We start from the raw sequence: 19,980 nt of genomic DNA on the forward strand, positions 1-19,980 counted from the left end.
TATATACACAAACACACACTATATACATATAATAATATGCATATCTATAATACATCTAAACATCAAAACCAATACCCTCATGTGGAAGCACATTTTCACAAGATATTAATTTTAACTGATTCAATTCATCATCTAACAGTGGTTACCAAGGATACCAAATAGCTGAAACCACTGGGCTCCAACTTGCTTGTTAAATCAAGAAGATATTAGCAGAAAGCTGTGAAGAATTACTGTTGTCTAAGTAATATGGCCAGAAACAGTGCCCCCTCCCAATGTTCCCAAGTCTTGAACTCTGTTAAAAACATTCTGTCTATAATAGCCATTAAAAACATACAAATTTTTTTCTAGGATTTGAAATTCAGTAATTAGTATTTAGAAAGATGACCACTAATGGTTTCACTTTAATTTACTTCCTGATGAAGCACGGAACTGAGAATGGCTACTGATTTGATCTTCTTATCAATCTGAAAGGGGAAGATTCTCATTGCCGCAGTTAATTGAGCATTCAGGTAATCTAGCTGAATCTGTCCTCAAGCAAACATCCCATAACAGCATTTATGGGCTGCATTTAACAGATGCCTAGAATGTGCCCTTGAGGGCACAGAATTAAAATAAAAACAACAGAAACAAAAAAATGCTCCCTCTTGCTATAAGGTGAACATTTTTGGTTTGTTCTTTAAGTATAAGGGCTTTCCACATAGTTCATGCCTGAAATCCTAGCACTTTGGGAAGCCAAGACAAGAGAATTGCTTGAGCTCAGGAGTTCAAGACCATCCTGATCAAGAGCAAGACTGAGACACCATCTCTACTAAAAATTCACCAGGTGCAAATGTCCTATGATAAAAGGATTTTTTTCTTCTGGGCAGATGCCTAGTAATAAGATTGCAGGATCAAATGGGAAGTCTAGCTTGAGTTCTTTGAGGTTTCTCCATACTTCCTTCCAAAAAAGGTTAATTAAGTGAGGTGATGGCTATGTTAACCACTTTGATGTAAGCTTTCCAAATTGTATATAAAATCAGCACTTTGTACCCCACAAATGCATTAATGTACACAGTTACGATTTAATAAAAAAAATGTTCAGAGGAAAAAAAGGTTCTATTAGTTTGCAGTCCTACCAGCAGTGTAAAGTGTTTGCTTCTTTCCATATCCATGCTAGCATTTGCAGCTTGGAGACTTTGTGATGTGGCCCATTCTCACTGGGGTTAGGTGATATCTCAAAGTGGTTTTAATTTGCATTTCTCTGATGATTATGGACGATGAGCATTTTTTCATATGTTTGTTAGCCATTCGCCTGTCTTCTTTAGAGAAGATTCTGTTCATGTCTCTTGCCCAGTACTATATAGGATTGTTGGGTCTTTTTTTTTTTGTTAATTATTTTGAGTTCTCTATAGATTCTAGTTATCAAGCTTTTGCCTGATTCATAATATGCAAATCTTTTCCCATTCTGAATTTGCACTAGACTGTTTATTGCAGTTCAATTTATAATCACCAAAATGTGGAAACAGTCTAAATGCCCACCAACCCAGGATTGGATTAACAAGCTGTGGTATATGTATACTATGGAATACTATTCAAAAAGATGGAGGCTTTAAACCTTTTGTATTAACCTGGATGGAGGTGGAACACATTTTTCTTAGTAAAGCATCCAGGGAATGGAGAAGCAAGAATCCAATGTACTCAATTCTAATGTGAAGGCAGTAGATGAGCTAATACAAGGGGTGAGTAGGGGAATGAGCAAGTGGGGAGAGGGGAGTAGGGAGGGGAATGGGGGGGTCATGGTATATGGCATACCTCTTGGGGGTGGGACACAACTATAAGAGGGATTTTCATCTAACATATGCAATCCATGTAACCTAACTCTTTGTATACTCAATGAATCCCAAACAATAAAGATAATTTTTTTTTTAAAAAAAGGAATACAACCAGGAAAAAAAAAAAAAAGAAAGAAAGGGAACTGACTTTGATAATGACCTTAAACTGATTCCCCTGGGCCAAGACATACACTGGTTTTCTGTGAGCTCAATTTGCATCTTATTCCTAAAAATAATGAAGCAATAAAAGTTTGAAGAAATTGGAAAAAAATAAAATGGTGGTGTGGTATGTGCCTACCTATCATCCCAGCTATTTGGGAGGCTGATGCAGGAGGGTTGGTTGAGCCCAGGAGTTTGAGGTTGTGGTGAGATATGATGATGCTACTGCATTGGACCTAGGGCGACAGAGCAAGACTCTGTTTTCAAAAAAATACGGACATATATAAAATTAAGCATTGTCCATAATGTATTATTATACATTTAAGGAGAACCACATAATTTCTACTCTCCAAAAGGCACAGGCAGTCAAGTGTGTTATTAATGTATTTCTGTACATTTTAATAATGTTAATTGTCCATTATTTATTGCTATTATTTTCTCCCCCTTCATGGTTTGTCTTCATTTTGTTTATGACTTTCGCAAACGAAAAAGTTTTTTGCTGTTGTGTTTGTCAAAATCTGTCAACTTTGTTCTTTACAGGAGTTGGTTTTGGGGTCCTGCTAAGGAAATCTTCATCCACCTCAAATACTACAGATATTGGTAGTGACTACCCAATATTTGTTTTCCCTCTTCCCAAAATAATAGAACTTAAATTGTATTTGAAGTGATGATATATCATGCTAAAATATTACCATTTCTCAACCTTTCTTGTGGCTAAGTATGGCCACATGACTACACTCTGTTCAATGAGATGAAAGTACAGTGTGGAATGGGACTTCCAGAAAGGTACCTAAACGGACCATACTGAGATTGGAGGTGGGTCTCTTGTCTTACCAACGATGCAAATGTGAGTGCGGAATTCCAGCAGCCATGTTAGCCCATGATAATCACTTTGAATTAGAAGCCATGTGTTAAAGAAAGCAAAATAGAAAAATAGAAGGAACCTGATTCCTATGACTTCTTAGAGCAGTGTTCTTCAACCTTTTTATCTCATGGCACACTCAAACCTGTAGTTAAACTTCTGTGGCACACTTACATTATGTTGATAAAAAAAAACAGGTGTAAAAAGAAGAATACTTACAGTACTTCAAACTTCTTTTGACAATAATTTAATTAATTAATTAAATTAAAATTAATTTAATTAATTAATTTTTAATTAATTAAAAATTCCTGCAACAGGGCGGCGCCTGTGGCTCAGTGAACAGGGCGCCGGCCCCATATACCGAGGGTGGCAGGTTCAAACCCGGCTCCGGCCAAACTGCAACAAAAAAATAGCTGGGCATTGTGGTGGGCTCCTGTAGTCCCAGCTACTCGGGAGGCTGAGGCAGGAGAATGGCCTAGGCCCAGGAGTTGGAGGTTGCTGTGAGCTGTGTGACGCCACAGCACTCTACCGAGGGCAATAAAGTGAAACTCTGTCTCTACAAAAAAAAAAAAAAAAAAAATTCCTGCAACACATCTAAGATCCTCTGACCACTCATGAGTGTGCACATGGGTTGTAAATCACTGCCCTAAAGCCTCTCAGACCTGGTCAGCCTACTTTCAGGTCTCCTTATATGAGAGAATTTTAAACATTTACCTTTTGTATTTAACTTGCTGTGATTGTTTTGCTGTCAACTGCAGAGAATATTGATTTTAAAAAGATTATTGCATAATTTCCTTTAGAATTTTAATTAGTTTTTTTGTAAATTTTAAACCACATACCCATATAGGACATGAACACAAACACCAAGACATCACCTATAGAGGCATATGCTATAGAGCTCTTGTTTTGTTAATCTGCCCAATTTTTTTTTTTTTTTGAGACAGTCTCACTGTTGCCCCAGGTTAGAGTGCCATGGTATCAGCCTAGCTCACAGCAACCTCAAACTCCTGGGTTCAAGCAATCCTCCTGCCTCAGCCTTCCCAGCAGTTGGGATTAAAGTACAGGCCAATAAACTTGGCTAATTTTTCTATTTTTTTAGTAGAGATGCAGAGAGTTCTTACTCTTGCTCAGGCTGGTCTTGAACTCCTGAGCTCAAGTGATCCTTCCACCTTGGCCTCCCAGAGTGCCACGATTGATTACAAGTGTGAGCCACCTCACCTAGCTTTACTCTGACCAATTTAACTTCCCAATTTCCATATACTGAGGCACTGAAAAGACAGCTGTGATTGAGTTACTGAAGCATAAGATAATATAAAAATTAAAAGATCAAAAAACCAATGCAGTGGAAAAGAGCTGTGATCTTAATCTTTATCAGCCTTCACAGTAGATCCTCTCAAGCTGAACCCATGGGGATTAGATTTCCCCCCAGAAAAGCCTTCGGTAATCCACACATAAATGGCCTCTAGAGCAGTGTTGAGTTAGAATCAATGGATGTTCCTATCAACAGCATCTGGAAGAAAAAAGAAACACTTTGGGGGATTGTCTAGTTCTCTTTGTAGACTCTCTCTGAAACAGATTCCATAACATGATAAATTTGAGTTCCCACAAAATTAAATACACACAAAGTACTTAAACGCTCAGAAGAAGGATGACCTATAAATTTGGGATATTACAGTGTTATTAAATCTAAAGTAGCAGTCACAGTGGAACAGATTAAAGAACAAGCAGCACTACTTTCTCATTCCCTCTGCAATAATTTGGGAAGCCCTCAGGGCTAGCATAGCTATACCAGCAATTGATATCCATATTATTTGAAAAAATAAGAATGGAAAATATATCTAACTGGAAATTCTCTGAATAAAGTGTTAAAAGTGTTTCCAACGTGGTCCCATCACTCATGTCCAGATTTTTTCTCCGTTTCACAGGGTTTTTTTTTTCTTTGTAACCAGTATATTAAGGAGACATTCATACATTTCAAGAACTGCTTAAAAATTTGATACCCAGATTTAAGCACGTGAACATATGTAGACTTTTAAACATACAATTAAAGCTATTCATCATTTTCTACACTATCAACATTAAATTACAGTTACTTTGGAGCATAAGTCAAATGATTTAAAGAAAGCCTGTAACATACCTAAGGAAGACCTTCCTAAATTATGCATGCAAATTACTTCTCCACATAAAGTTCTCTTCACTTCACTTTAACTTCTGGAAGTCACTACTCAGGGGTTTATCATGGTCCAAAGAGAAAGGGGGGAGGGGAATAAGCATGGTCAAGTTACACCTATATGGATATATTACATATGGATGGCACAGAGGGAATGCAATTCTGTAAGTGCATGCCCTCGAGAAGCAGCGTATTATGATAAACCCTCTTTTTGGAAAGGCAACTTTTCTATTACCGATAACACAGGATATATTATGCCATCTTCAAGTAACAGTTGAGGCAAAATAATAAATGCAGAGGCATCACAATGAATCCCACTCAATACAAATTAACTATACACACCAACACTTCTCTACAAATTAAGTTTTCTTTATCTGATTGCCAGTTAAATACAGAGTTTTAATTTCATAGCTTAACAATAAAGGGTCATACATTGAAGCCAATGCATACACCTAGCATTTCATTCTAAGCTTGTTCATGTACCCAGCTGAAATCAATTACAAGGTTTGGCCTAACAAACGCTAGGGGAACTCTTTTTTAAAGTAGTTTTTAACAGGCATTAAATTTCATCTTACACACCAAAGTCATACATACAGGGCAAAGTCAGAGCTTTTATATTTGCATTTATTCTTCATTTAACCTTTAAAACACTACTATAGTTGAATATTAAAACAGAAACAATAGCAAGTAGTGAGCATATTATGATTACAGTTCCTTCACTCATTCATTACTGTACAAAAATGCCAGCATGAGTGTCATTCACTGGCCTCATTAAGAAGTTTGACACTGAACACCACCTCTGGGATGATGTTCATCATCCTCATATGCTTCTCCATTGTCATGGCACCGTCTTTCCTGATTTGGATCATAGTCCATCAGTTCTACTTGATCCATTTCATCAGTCTCTTCTACTTCCTTCCTCTCTGGTAGAAGTTTTTCCAGCAATGAGAGTTTATCAGGAGAAAGAAAGCCATTTTCAGGAAAGTTTACCTTAAATTCGATGATTAGGCAACCCTTTTCATATGGTCTACGATAAGTTGACATGCCTTCATTTAGCACACACTTGATATCTCCATGCTTGACAATCTGACCTGGATGAGAGGTGATGACTATGGTTCCGTTGTCAAGAGTAGATACTGGCTTTTGGAAGCCACACAATGCTTCAACCAGCTGTATATCCATACACATGCACAGGTCTTTTCCTCGTCGAGTAAAAACAGCATGGTCCTTCTGATCTAACACAATGATAATATCTCCTGGCTCCAATCCTGGTTCTTGGTCTCCTTCACCATGGAATGTTATCTTCTGGCCATCTTTCATGCCTTTGTCAATATGAACTTCCAGAGTCTTCTTCTCTCGAACTATCTTCCTTCCATTGTAGCTTTAACATCTATCTTTAGGACTGATCCGTTCTCATGGCCCTGGCACTCCATGCACACAGACTGAATTTGCTGAACCATTCCAGGTCCTATCTGATGGATTCTTATTTGCATTTCAGTACCTCGGCAATTGGGACAGCACTCTACTGCTCCTTCTTTGCCACCTCAGATTTCACATTTGTCACAAATCACATTCTTTTGCAGAGCCAGTTTTCTTGTGGCACCATTACATAAATCTTCTAGGGTAACTGAGAGCTGATGTACCACATTTTTACCTCTCCTTTCTCTCTGCATCCTTCCTCCTCCTCCAAAAAACATATCAAAGATGTCCATGGGGGAACCAAAACCACCACCTGCTCCACCCTCTTTAATTGTCTGTTCTCCTCCTTTGTCATATAATCCCCTTTTCCCCCGCATCAGAGAGAATTTCATAAGCTTGAGAAATCTGTTTAAACTTCTCGCCTTCATTTGGATTCTTATCAGGGTGGATTCTCGCCTTTATTTGGATTCTTATCAAGGCCAGTTTTCTATATGCCTTCTTCAGTTCTTCGTGAGTGGCATTGGGTTTGACTCCCAAAACATCATAGTAAGTGGTTTCTTTCACCATTTTCTACAGCCGGTGAGAGGGCAGAGGCCCACGCAGTGGATGGAAAGGAGCGCTTAGTTGTCTTCACAGGTTTTTCTGACAAGAAGTGAGCATATTGGAAAAGATGATTTATAGCCTACAGGAATCAAGCAACCATGTTCTTCTTTAACCTCATGGCCTAATTAGAGTTTTTACAGAGTTTTAAGAACAAATGAAAATTACATTACATACCTAGTGAAAAGGAAGGCCATGATTTTAGTTAGTACTAGGATGCTACAGTTACATCCTATAGCTAAATTTTCAACAGAACTTATTACTAGTGCCAACAGCAGCTGTAGTAACTAATAATTTGTGATGACTCTCACTATGGTAAAAAAATATAAAAGGATTAATGATGGCAATGATAGATAGTAAGTGTATTTTTGTGTTCGGATTTCCTTGCCTAATATTTTATAAAGTTTTATTCAGATTGAGCATTTATTTAGATAATGAGGCTATAAAAAGTATCTTAATCCATGAAGGCCGTAAATTATGTCCCTTGAAATCCTGACTACACACCAGACTCATGTGCAGAGATATTTTTGGTGTCACCACTGAAGACTCTGATTTAGTCAATTTGAAAACATTTTTGTGTTTTCAAAAATTCCCCAATTGATTGTGATACATAGCTGGAATTGAGAATAACTTTACAAAAATCTTTGAGTTGTAAGGGGTCTTGCACCACTTTTCAACTTCTTTGATTTCTGGAACTTCTTTCCAATGGCCCATCAGTCAACTGCTCTGTACATCTCTACCAGATGTCATATACAACCTTGAACATCAATGTGTTTAAAATTCTTCTCATCATTTTCCCACAAAACATGCTTGATTTCCTACAGTAAAGCTAATAAATCTTACAACCATCCTCCCAAGTACACATGCAAGAACCTTAAGAAGCAGGATCCCTCTATTTCATGTACTTGTACTGACTATTTTACCTCTTCAATATCTTTTTTTAATTGTTAAATCATAGCTGTGTACATTAGTACCCATTCTATGATGCACCACCTCTTCAATATCTTTTAATGCATCTCTATTGCTTTAAAATCACCCAGTATAAATAAAAATAAATAGCTCACTACCTAGTGGAGTTTTCCCAAAATCTCCCTGTTGGCGCCCCTGTGTCACTGGCACTGCACGCAGGAAATAGCCAGTATGAGAATTGAAAGTACAAGCTTGCAAGAGGTGAGGCTCACCAGAGGTGCAGGAGAGCCAGCCTCACCAGAGGTGCAGGAGAGAGCCAGAGAGCCAGCCTCTGCAATAACTATTTCTTGAGACAATACATAACAGGTGTGGAGAGTGCCCAGTAATCACATACAAGGATACGTGCTTAAGAATAGCTATGAGCTCTTTCTCCCCATAGGCTTGACCCCCACCCTGAAGCGCCACAAATGCTCAAGGTCCAACACCTGCTTACTAATGAGCAACCAATCTCATTTCATTAGAGCACTAAGTTCCTTGAGGGCTTGTCTCCAGGCTGCAAAACATCTCTAGGCCAGCCAGGGGACTGTCCTGCTTTCAGTGTTTCCCTCAATAACTGGTGACTGTTCTTAGAAGCACGGTGTTCATTCTCCTACAACTCCCCAGCTGTGAATTTCATACTGCCCCACCACAACATAGACACCCATCCTTGCTACAGGCATCTAGCTTTCCTCAGATCACTTTCCCCCATTTCTGGAATAGCCATTTGCCATTCTCTCCAATTTTGTTATAATTCTTGGTTAATCTAATATGCAGGTCAGTAACACTTTCAGAACCCTGGGCATATAGTTCGTTGAGTTCCTCTATCTCAATCCTTTGTCTTCCTCCCACCCTCCTTCGGGACCTGGTCATGCCAAAAATCATTGCTCCTCTATAAACTTGATTTCAAATATCCTACTCCCTTCATTGCATTCCCAACAAACATCCCACCCCTCTGGGACCTACAATTGATTCATCTTACCCCTTATTCCCTATTCCTAATCCTCTTACATGCCCATTTTTCTTTCCTATTCTGATGAAATTTCAGATTCAATCAGAAATTTCAGATTCAAACATTCTAACCACTCCATTCTATTCCCTGTCAACTCTTCTGTCAGTTTTTCATTGTTATACGTACATATAACCCCGGTTTAGACCAAAACTTCTCTCTTATCCAGGCCTGCATAAACATGGCTGATGGGAGGAAAACATACATCTGTGCTGACAGAAGTCACATTAAATTCACGAACATCAACTTCCAGCAAGCCCTTAATATTGTGCAACAGTCACATTCCCTTCCCTAATCCATTCACTCTTCGACTCTCCTAAACAAACATTTGTAACTCTCCTGTTTTCCAACCTCTATCACCTTCTCCCAATCCTCACTCTCAGCTGCTAACCTTCACCAAGAATGTAAGAGCAATCAGAAGACAAATGTCTGTAAGATCCCCAAACCATATCTGCCCATATATGAGGTCTGACAATTAAGTTTGTAAACTCATCCTAGAAAAAGTGCTATGTACATATTCTATCTTGAATCCTTGATTATGAATGAAGAGTTGAAACCCCACCTACTCAGCACAGCATTCCAGCAGTTCAGTCCTCGGTATCACTGTTTTCCTTCTCTCCAGCATACAAACCTCCAGTTACTTTCTTTTCTTAAAAAAGCCATATTTTGAATAATTTTCTCCTCTTATTTACCTTCACAACATAATTCAAAAAGTTGCTTATATTATTTTTTTCAACTTCTCTCTTCTCATTCTTTAGTCAAGCTCTCACCAATCCCACTCACCCACCACTCCTCCAAAATCACATACTCCAAGGTCACCAATGACCTTCCATCCTGCTCAGTGCAAGGGTCACTTCTCGGTTCTCATCTTATTTGATCTACCAGCTTCCTTTCACACAGAGGGGAAAATCCCTTCCTCCCAGGAATTCTTTCTTCACTTCTAGTCCACCCCCCTCTTGATCCTTTTCCCACTTCCCTGTTGTCCTTCTCAGTCTCCTTGTGGTTCCTCCTCATCCCTCTGCCCTCTAACCAGTTGTTTGGCTTCTTTTCTACCTTCCTTCACCCCTAAGTAAGTGCAGAAGTCTGAATATTTGCATCCTCCTCCAAATTCATGTGTTGAATCCTAACCCCCAGTGTGATAGTAATAAGAGGTGGAGGCTTCGGAGAGGTGATTAGATTATGAGAAGAGCGCCTCCATAAGTGGGATTAGTGCCCTTATGAAAGAGGCCCATGGGAGCTTGTTGGCCCCATTCTCCAGGCAAGAATGCAGAGAGAGGAGCTATGAAGAACCGGCTGTCACATGACACCTCATCTGCCAGCACCTTGATCTTGGACTTCCCAGTCTCCAGAACTATGAGAAATAAATGTTTGCTGTTTGTTTATAAGCCACCCTATTTATAGTAATTTTGTTATAGCAGCTCAAATGATCTAAGACAGTTAGTTCCTCTAGTATCTTTATTTTAAATACTATCAATGTGCCTACTGTGCTTAAATGTATATCTGTGGTCCAGACTCTTCCTTGAACTCCTGGGAAGTATATCCAGCTTCCCACCCAAGGATATCATTCTGGTAATCCTTCCCTCTTTATCCTACATCTTTAATTTTTGTCCTATACTAGCTCATTCCCATCACCTTAGTGCTGTTAACTGTTCAGACTTAAAAAAAATAATGAAAACAATCCTTGATCTCACTTCCGTCACCAGCAACTACTTCCCCATTTTTCTGCCTTTAGCAGCAGAAAAACTTGAAAGAATTGTCTAACCTCACAGTCTCCCTCGGCTCTCTACCAAAACTGCTTGACAACATCACTTCCAGCAACCCCTTATTACTACCGGTGGTGATTAGTTCTCTGTCCTTCATCTTGATGTAACAGTCCCACTAACACAACTGTTTATTCCCTCCTCTTTGCTACACTTTCTTCTTCTCAGCTTCCAGGTGTACTCTTGTTTGAATTTTTTCCTTCTTTTCCCATCCCTCTTCATTACTCCTCCTTGGTGGTTCCTCGGGTCCTTCTCCACCTCTTATTGTTGAAGAGTTCTGAAACTCAGTACTGGTCCTCTTCTCTTCTCTGTTCACAATGCCATCCTAGATGATTTCAGCCAGACTCATTTTAAGTATCATTGATATGCCCACAACTCCCAGCCCAGTCATCTTTCCCAATTCCAGGCTCATACATCCAACTTCCAAGTCTGTATCTCTGCTGTGCTCACTAAGAATTTCCAACTTGATACATCCAAAACTGAGCTCTTAACCATTCCTGTCAAACTTACTTCTCTGATAATCTTCATGTCCTGGCTTCTCAGGCCCAAATCTTAGAGTTATTATTGATTCCCCTGTCACACACTTTTCAGTCATCCCTTAGTTAATCCCACAGGCTGTACCTTCAAGCTGCCCAGAATCTGACCACTTCTTCCTAGTTTTACTGCTATGTCTCTGGTCCAAGCCATCACAACTAATCTCCTACATTATTATTTTTCTTTTTTATTTTTTAGACAGTCTTACTCTGTTACCCTGGGTAGAGTGCCATGGAGTCATAGCTCACAGCAACCTCAAACTCTTGGGCTTGAGCAATCCTCTTGTTTTTTTTTTTTTTTTTTTGGTTTTTGGCCGGGGCTGGGTTTGAACCCGCCACCTCCAGCATATGGTACCGGTGCCCTACTTCTTGAGCCACAGGCGCCGCCCAAGCAATCCTCTTGTTTCAGTCTCCCAAGTAGCTGAGACTACAGGAGTGAACCACCACTCCCAGCTAGTTTTTCTATTTTTGGCAGAGATGGGGCTAACTCTTGCTCAGGCACCTTTTTTATACATGGCTTATAGGGCCCTATAATCAGCCTACCATCACCTGCCTGTCCTCACCTACTACCTCTCCTCCTTGCCAATTTCACTACAGTCCTACTGGCCCTTGGATAATATCTGAATATGCCAGGCATTCTCCTGCCTCACAACTTTATGCCTGCGGTTCCTCTGTCTGGAATGTTCTTCCCCTCAATGCCTTGCTCCTGCATCCCCTTCTGAACATTACCCATACATCAACTCAGCAATGCCATTTTAGTCTCCATGCCCTCGTCTCTTTCCCGGGTTAATTTTTCTCCTTAGCACTTCTTAATATCTAGTATCTTATTATATCATTAATTAAATTATATATGTATTATTGTTTTTCACTCAACAACATGATGGCAAGCTTATTCTTTGATTGATTCCCTGCCGTATGTACAATACTGTACATAATGTATTTAGACATTTAGGTATTGCACAGACCTAGAACAGTGCCTGGCCCACAGTAGATGCCCAATAAACAAACATGATGAGTAAATGAATAGCATCCCCAACTATAACTTCTCCAACCTTCATCCTGTCTCCAGGTTGATATAATTAAAAGATAAATCTGCTCAGCTGAAGTGTTGGCTTTAAATTCTGCAATGGTTCTGCAGTGTTAGAGCTAATATAAACTGAAATGTCTTCAATGGCCAGGCATATCCTCCAAATGTAATAAGCAACGTGCATGTGTGTGGAGTGGGAGTGTAGGGGAAGATATGAAAAGTAATAGCGTGTGACCCACCTATGCACATTCAATTCAATTATTTTAAAGAATTGTGCCTGCTACTTAGCAGCCCCTCTCACAGAATGAAGAACCATCTCCGCATGGCTTGGTGGACACTGGGCAAGCCTGCCATGTTTATTCCCCTGGGCCCCATAACATCAGAGAAAACATACTGTGCACATCCACAGACTGGATGGCTGCAATGCAACTTAACACATTGCTTTTTCTTTATTAAATAACCAGGCAAGGAAGCAAGATGTCACTGTTGGCATAGTCAGAAATTATATCTGGAACCCAGATGTTTGAACCAGATGACTAAACTTGCTAAAGGCTGTTTTTACAATGATATGAGGTAATTATAGTTGAGTTTCAGGGTGACATGACTAGGGAATCTAAATTGGGTGATCTTCCATTCAGTGATTCCAATCTGTCAGGGCCTTACCTTGGACAGAAAGAACATCATCGCCACCAACTTGAGCATATTTCCCATGAGGAACCATGAGACGCTGCACTCACAGATCTGAGATCTTCTGGTACACTTTCTGAGAAAGTGTCTTTTGGACTCATCACATAAATTGTACTTCTTTCAATATTTCTGCATCACAGTGCCTAGCCTAGTTCTGAGTGGGAGCTCAGCAATGATATACAAGGACTTTCATGATCCCACTACTGTTTACTAGAGCAGACATGTTTTTTGACTTTCCCAACACATTCTGCTTACTATTACCAAGGATTCTTTCTCTCCTATCTTAGGGCCTTTATAAAATCCTAGAATGCCCTTCCCATCCACAAGTTTCAGGCAAAGTGCTCCACCCAAGAAGAGATTTCTGTAGAAAGCCATTGCAGATCCACTCAAGTCAGCTAATTATTTCTCTTCTCTTTTTTCTGCACTGTATCTAGTGCATATCTGCCTTCCTGACTTATTTTATTAATTGCAATTATTGTATTATCTCAACTTCATAGGAGCAGTAAGCATGTCTAATGTATCATTGAATTACTGATGCCTAACCACATGACACTTAAGGAGCACTCAATAAATGTTTTTTGAATTTAACTTAATTATAATTATAAAAGATTGATAACATCATTGTGGCCAAGTGAAGGCTACATAAGGGTAGGGTGTGGTGGATGAGGTGGGAAAGAAAACATCTAAAGAGATCCAAGTTATATAGGGCAGCGCCTGTGGCTCAGTCGGTAAGGCGCAGGCCCAATATACCGAGGGTGGCGGGTTCAAACCCGGCCCCGGCCGAACTGCAACAACAACAACAAAAAAAAACTTAGCCGGGCGTTGTGGCAGGTGCCTGTAGTCCCAGCTGCTTGGGAGGCTGAGGCAAGAGAATCGCTTAAGCCCAGGAGTTGGAGGTTGCTGTGAGCTGTGTGATGCCATGGCACTCTACCGAGGGCCATAAAGTGAAACTCTGTGTCTACCAAAAAAAAAAAAAAAAAAGAGATCCAAGTTATATAACAATTTTTCTCATATTTCATATAAAGGCATCACTTTGCATTAGAACAGAATGTTACAACTAATCCCTATTTATTGCTACACTCCTAAAATTTTATTAGACAATTTAGCATAACGGATTTATTATAATCAGCCAACATGAGTTTATTCACTATTCAGTCCCCCTTCTATGAGTGAATGTTTACATTCTAACTAGTGCAAATTGGTAGGAAAAACATTAAGATTCTCAGAAAATTAACTGGCACGTGATAGAGAACGTGGTAGAGGATCCAGAAAATTCACACAAGAGAAAATGTAAGTAGGTTTAAAATATCAAAAATGTTCAATCTTATGAATAAAAAAACACAAATTGAAACAACCACAAGGTAGCTACTTATACCCTGTTTGTTAAATTAGCAACCTTTTGCTAGCAGATTAAAGGGTGACGTGTAGCCGGGCTAAGAGACATAGATCAACTAGAAAGCACTTAGGGCTCACTGTTAATAATTCATCATTAAAAATATTTCCCAAAAGGAATTAAGGGACTATGAATATAACATAGTATTTCTGAGTATACTGATAAAAAGTTTTCTAGAATTGTCTAAAAATAATGGTTAAGTAAAAAAGGTTCTCATTCTGGTTCAGCGCCTATAGCTCAGTGGTTAGGGTGCCAGCCACATACACCGGAGCTGGCAGGTTCAAACCCAGCCCAGGCCTGCCAAACAACAATGACAACTACAACCAAAAAAAAGAGCCGGGTGTTGTGGTGGGTACCTGTAGTCCCAGCTATTTGGGAGGCTGAGGCAAGAGAATCACTTAAGCCCAAGAGTTGGAGGTTGCTGTGAGCTGTGATGGCATTGCACTCTACCCAGGGCGACAGCTTGAGACTCTGTCTCAAAAAAAAAAAGTAATGAATTTCAAAACTTTGGAATACAGTCATAACAACAACAAAATAATAACAATAATTACATAATTATTATTCATCATGAGAAAATTATAATAATAAAATTTGTCCCTGGACATACAGATAATAAATGGGGATTAAATGTTAAGTTTGCAAAAAAGTAGAAGAGAAATTCTGTCTACAAATGATTACAAATGGTAAAACATATACATGTCCATGGACCACAACTTAAAGGAAATGCGAGCAACAACATCCATTTATTGAGATCTTACTTGAGCCTTTACTCTGGGCACTGTGCTACAGCAATCTTCCAGTTTCATTTCATGGATAAATAATATGAAACGGGAAATATTTTGCTCAAGTTTACTAAGTTATAATACTACCTTCAAAATAAAAATAAAACAAGAAGCATATCAAGTGAAATGTTGGAGATATCAACTGTCAAACTTAGTACTTAAGGAAATCAGATATTTCATACTTAATAACCTAATATTAAGTGCAGGGTCAGATTCTGACTCCAATGTTCTTGCTATTTCACTTTGCCATCTGGATGTCCTGGGGTAATTTTTTTTTCTTTCAGATGCAGTTATATCAGTGTTTGTAGAAAAGTCTTTCTGTGATAAAGTACATGCACAAGGACACATGAATATTTCAAGGAGACCGGCAAAGCCTAGTCCTTAGGCTTTGATTTGGTCTAAAGCCATTCCTAGAGCCAACCAAATGAAACACTTAAGAAATGATGCACAATTACAGCTGTGAGAGAGATCAATTATCACAGTGAAAACATCTCCACAACTTAAATTGTGACCTCATTCAGAAAATAGAAGTACATCACACTTACCCTTTTAAAAGTGAGACTGCTCTCCCTCCCATTTACACTTGGAGACCCCAAGCTCCTCCCCTTTCTCTATACACTTTGGAGTAAGCACTTGTTAGTTCTTTCAAGTCAATTCGTTAAGAAGGGATTAGGAATTTTATTAAGACAACCATATGGGAAATAGCACTTATACACATCAACACAAAAACTTCCCTGTGTTTCTCAGCTAAAGCAAGACTATACACACATAATTTCCATACATAATGGAAATTTTTAGGACAATTTCCCTTAGGTGTCCGCTTAATTTTTCCTTGAGAGGTTAGCTCATGTCAAAAAGTTTGTGCTTCTGATGGTTTATTCTGAAGGAGGCAGATGGTCATAGGGCTGCTTGTGATGTCTTTACCACAATTTGCTTTTGTTTTTCCCTCTTGATAATTACCTCATGACTAAAACCACTCACTGGTCCATGTAGAGGAATCCCACAGAGATGAAAACACACTTGTTTAAATAAAATATTTATGAAGAAGCCCTAAAATGTCACTGAAATAAATGCAAATTAGATCTTCACATATTGTGCATCCAATATGCCACCCATTCCTTAGAAGACTATTTCCTGATTGTAATTAACATTAATTATTAAAAATCAATCCCATTGTGCATAATCACACCAATGTCTATTCATAAACATCTAGTGTATTAAGCCTAATTCGTTTTTGATTATCTTAAAAAATATAAATCAAGGCTAATCCTTAATCTTGATGATTATTTTGGAGATTTTTTCCTTCAAAACTGTCACTATTATTTTACTGTACATCTTTAAAAAGTGATTTCACTGTAATTCAACACAAGATGACATTAGTGAAGTTTTTTACCTTCTGGTCTTTTAATAAAATATTATTTGGACAAGATTTTCTTGATTAGTTGGGGAGTTTTTCCCTTCAAATTGGATGGACATTATGGAGTCTCATATTTTTTAAAGAGCCTTCAAAATAAAAATTTGATATAATATTGTCCAAAAATGTTAATAATCAATTGATTGGGTTCTACAAGGGTAATAATCAAGGCCTTTGGTTTTTGATACCATCTTACTTAATTTTGCAAAAAAAAAAAAAAAAGAAAGAACAATGTGAGCTGAGAAGAGTTAAGTGCATTCACCCTTCACCTAATGGTCTCAAATTTGTCCTCCATGTGACTGCAGGTTAGAATCAACTGAGAAACTTAAAAAATATGCTGATGCCAGGCCCCACTCCTGAATATTCTGATTTAATTGGTCTATGGTACAGCCCAGTCACTGGTGATTATTTTGTTTGTTTTATTTTTGTTGTTTGTTTGAGCTCCCTAAGAATTTCTAATGTGAAGTCAAAGTTGAAAACCACAGGTCTAGAAAAAGCTCTCCTTGAATAGAATAATATTTATGTGGAGAGAAGACTCGCTAATGATGAGTCTTAAGGCTCTGCTTTACACCTTGGCCTGGTGAACATTTTCTAGACTTTGGGTATTGACACAGAGGTCATGAGAAAAATCTCCAGAATATGGAGGGAAACATAAATAGAAAACCAGTATCCTGTATAACAGAATTCATAACCAATCTATAACTGTATCTCCATAACTACATAGATCTTTAACCTACATTTGGGGAATAAATCCACTAAACAAGTACAGAATGGAGAAAGTAGGTCTAAGGGCAGCTCTTATAAAAAAAAAATCTAAGAAAATTTTATTTATAATAACTCCTAAATTATTAGCATATGTGATGTAACTACCCAAGAAGCTACTGTGACTTAAACCCAATTATTTTTAGATGAAACCCATGGCCCTGAGCTACTTTATTTCCCTGCACTACAGTTTATTCATATATATCAATTGCTTTCAGCCATATTTCTTGATTTATATTCAGTAGATCTGGGGTAGACCTGAGATGCTGCATGTCTAAAAAGCTTCCAGAAGCTGCTAATCCACAGGTTAGTGCTTTGAGCAGCAAGGTTTTACAAGATTGTTAGGAGGACTCAGTGCAACACAAAATGCTTGACAGACAAGGCCAGTGCCCTACAGATGAAATGACTTACAATAAAAATTATAAAAAATGCTGAAAATCTATAAATTACATGATCCACTTCCCCTTTATTTTCCAAATGTGGAAAAAATGGCTCTAGAGAAATTAAGATATGTACCTTCTAATAGTCAAAGGTGTATAACGGAAAAGGGTAATAAGACCAATTCCTTTTGACTGAAAAAAGTAAAATCAAGATCAGTGAGTGGAGATTTAAGAGAGCTTTTACTTCCTTACAAGAGAAAATCTTTTAACAGTAAGTGCTATTCTACAACCAATTAGCCCTCTTGACAGTGAAGTCTCGTTATAAAATATGAGAATAGAACAGTAGATCTTAAAGAAGGTATTCTTCTTTATTCCTCAGGTAAATGCCTAACTGTAAGACAGCTTGGCAATCTAAAGAGGCATCATATATGTACAAAATATTAAAATAAAACAGAAGAAAAACCCCCTGATTTCCCTGCCTACCCCTATCTTCTTCCTAAAGTCTTCCTCTGCTCAGTAAATAGAGTTGCTTAGGTCAAAAAGCCTTGAAGTCACCTTTAACTCTTCTCCCGATCCTTCCCATCTCTTCCATGAATAAATATTGGTAGCTGTACCTTCAAATTGTGTCCACAATCCAATTACTATTCACCACCTCTGTTACAACTATCCTGGTTGAAGCCACTATCACCAAGGTTTAGGCTTCTGAAATAGCTTCCTAACAGGTTTCTCTGTCTTTACCCTTGCTCCTCTACAGCATTTTCTCAACCTAGCAGTCAGTGTTGTCTTTTCTATGCTCAACACCTTGTAACGGCTTCCTATCTCATTTAGAGTAAAAACCAAAGTCTTTACAATAGCTTACAAGATTCTGTGATTTGTCTTCTCCAATCCTTGACCACATTTCTTCTAGCTCTCCATCTCTTTCACTCTTCTCCAGCCACTCTTTGAAGTCACGATATTTTCAGTCTTATCTAATGCTCCTACCTCGGGGCCTCTGCACATCTTCTTCTCTCTGCCTTAAAGGTTATTCTCTGAGATGCAAGTTTACATCCCACATCCTCAATATACAAAACAACATAAAGACGATCGACAGAGCACTCTAATTGCTGTCTATGGCCAAAAGTGCTCGCGCTGAGCTTAAGGATCAGCACTTTACTTTCCACAAGTTGGTACAGATGATGGACTGGGTGAGGCAGTTCACTTCCAACTGTGACTCAGGCTCATTTTTAAAAATCACACTTGCATCAAGACCTCTGTGAATACCAAGTTAGGAAAAGTTTAGTGCTACTCTCTCCCATCAGGACACTACAACTACATGCCCCCCAAAATAACCCATCTGATGGTGCAAGCCCACCTGTCTGTGACCCAGCCTCACCTACCCCCCCCAAAAAATGAACAAACATCACAGATGAAGGGTCACTCTGCTGTAGTGAGTGCACTACAGTAGCACTATAGGAAATTACATTTCTGTTTCTCTGTTTATAACCAAAGCCCTTAGCTCAGCTTTAGAAAAACTTAGCTACCACCAGGACAATAGACAGAGAAAGCTGGGAGGTGGCATTTGGTTTTTTTTGTTTTTGGTTTTTTTACAGAAAAGGCAGTCACCCATTTACAGAGGCCGCTCTCTCCAGGGACCCAAGTCCCAGAGCTGCTGTAATGATTATTCTGGTTCACACTATACAACAGCAGGGAAACTTGTCCCATCATATTGTGCAGTGTAGCTTCTACAGCCACTCAGCTTTAAGGGCTCAGAGATTAAAGCCACTCTTGGTTTAGACATACTTCACCAGAGGGATGGAAATAAATGCATCTGATGTAAGAATTAATGTGGGCAAGGCAAGGAAGGAGGGAAATGAAAGAAGATTCAGCCAAGCTGAAGTGCCATGAAGGAGAGGGTACGCTTCAGATGTCATCTTCAGCCTCATCGCCTCTCGCCTTGCACTCAAAGTCCCCCACCCCTGCCTCTCACAAGCAGGCTCTTCCGACACAAACCAAAGAACTGGATGTGCATGGTGCTACCTCAAAACTCTTCTGCCCTAATTTTAAAAAGCAGGGCACTGCTTTCATGGACTCAGGACAGTTAGGCAGACTTTCATCTATAGCCATTTCTCAGCCAAGGAATCAGATTTCCTTTTATAAGACATCTTTTTCATGATTCTTCCTTATGGGCTGCCCAGTGCAAGGACTGAGCAGAACCGGAGAACACCAAATCCAGACCCTTGATTAAAAGGAGCAGAGGCAGAAAACTGGCCAAAATGATGTGAGGTATT

At 38.9% G+C, this 19,980-nt stretch overlaps 1 protein-coding gene and 1 pseudogene across 2 annotated transcripts in view; both read right to left on the reverse strand.

Moving 5' to 3' along the window:
* Positions 1–19,980, reverse strand: part of SYT9 (synaptotagmin 9) — a 245,340-nt gene that overhangs the window by 223,279 nt on the left and 2,081 nt on the right. The window lies entirely within an intron of this gene.
* LOC128565053 (dnaJ homolog subfamily A member 1-like) lies at positions 5,744–6,997 on the reverse strand (annotated as a pseudogene).

Source organism: Nycticebus coucang, chromosome 14, assembly GCF_027406575.1.
Source record: "Nycticebus coucang isolate mNycCou1 chromosome 14, mNycCou1.pri, whole genome shotgun sequence".
Lineage (NCBI taxonomy): Eukaryota > Metazoa > Chordata > Mammalia > Primates > Lorisidae > Nycticebus > Nycticebus coucang.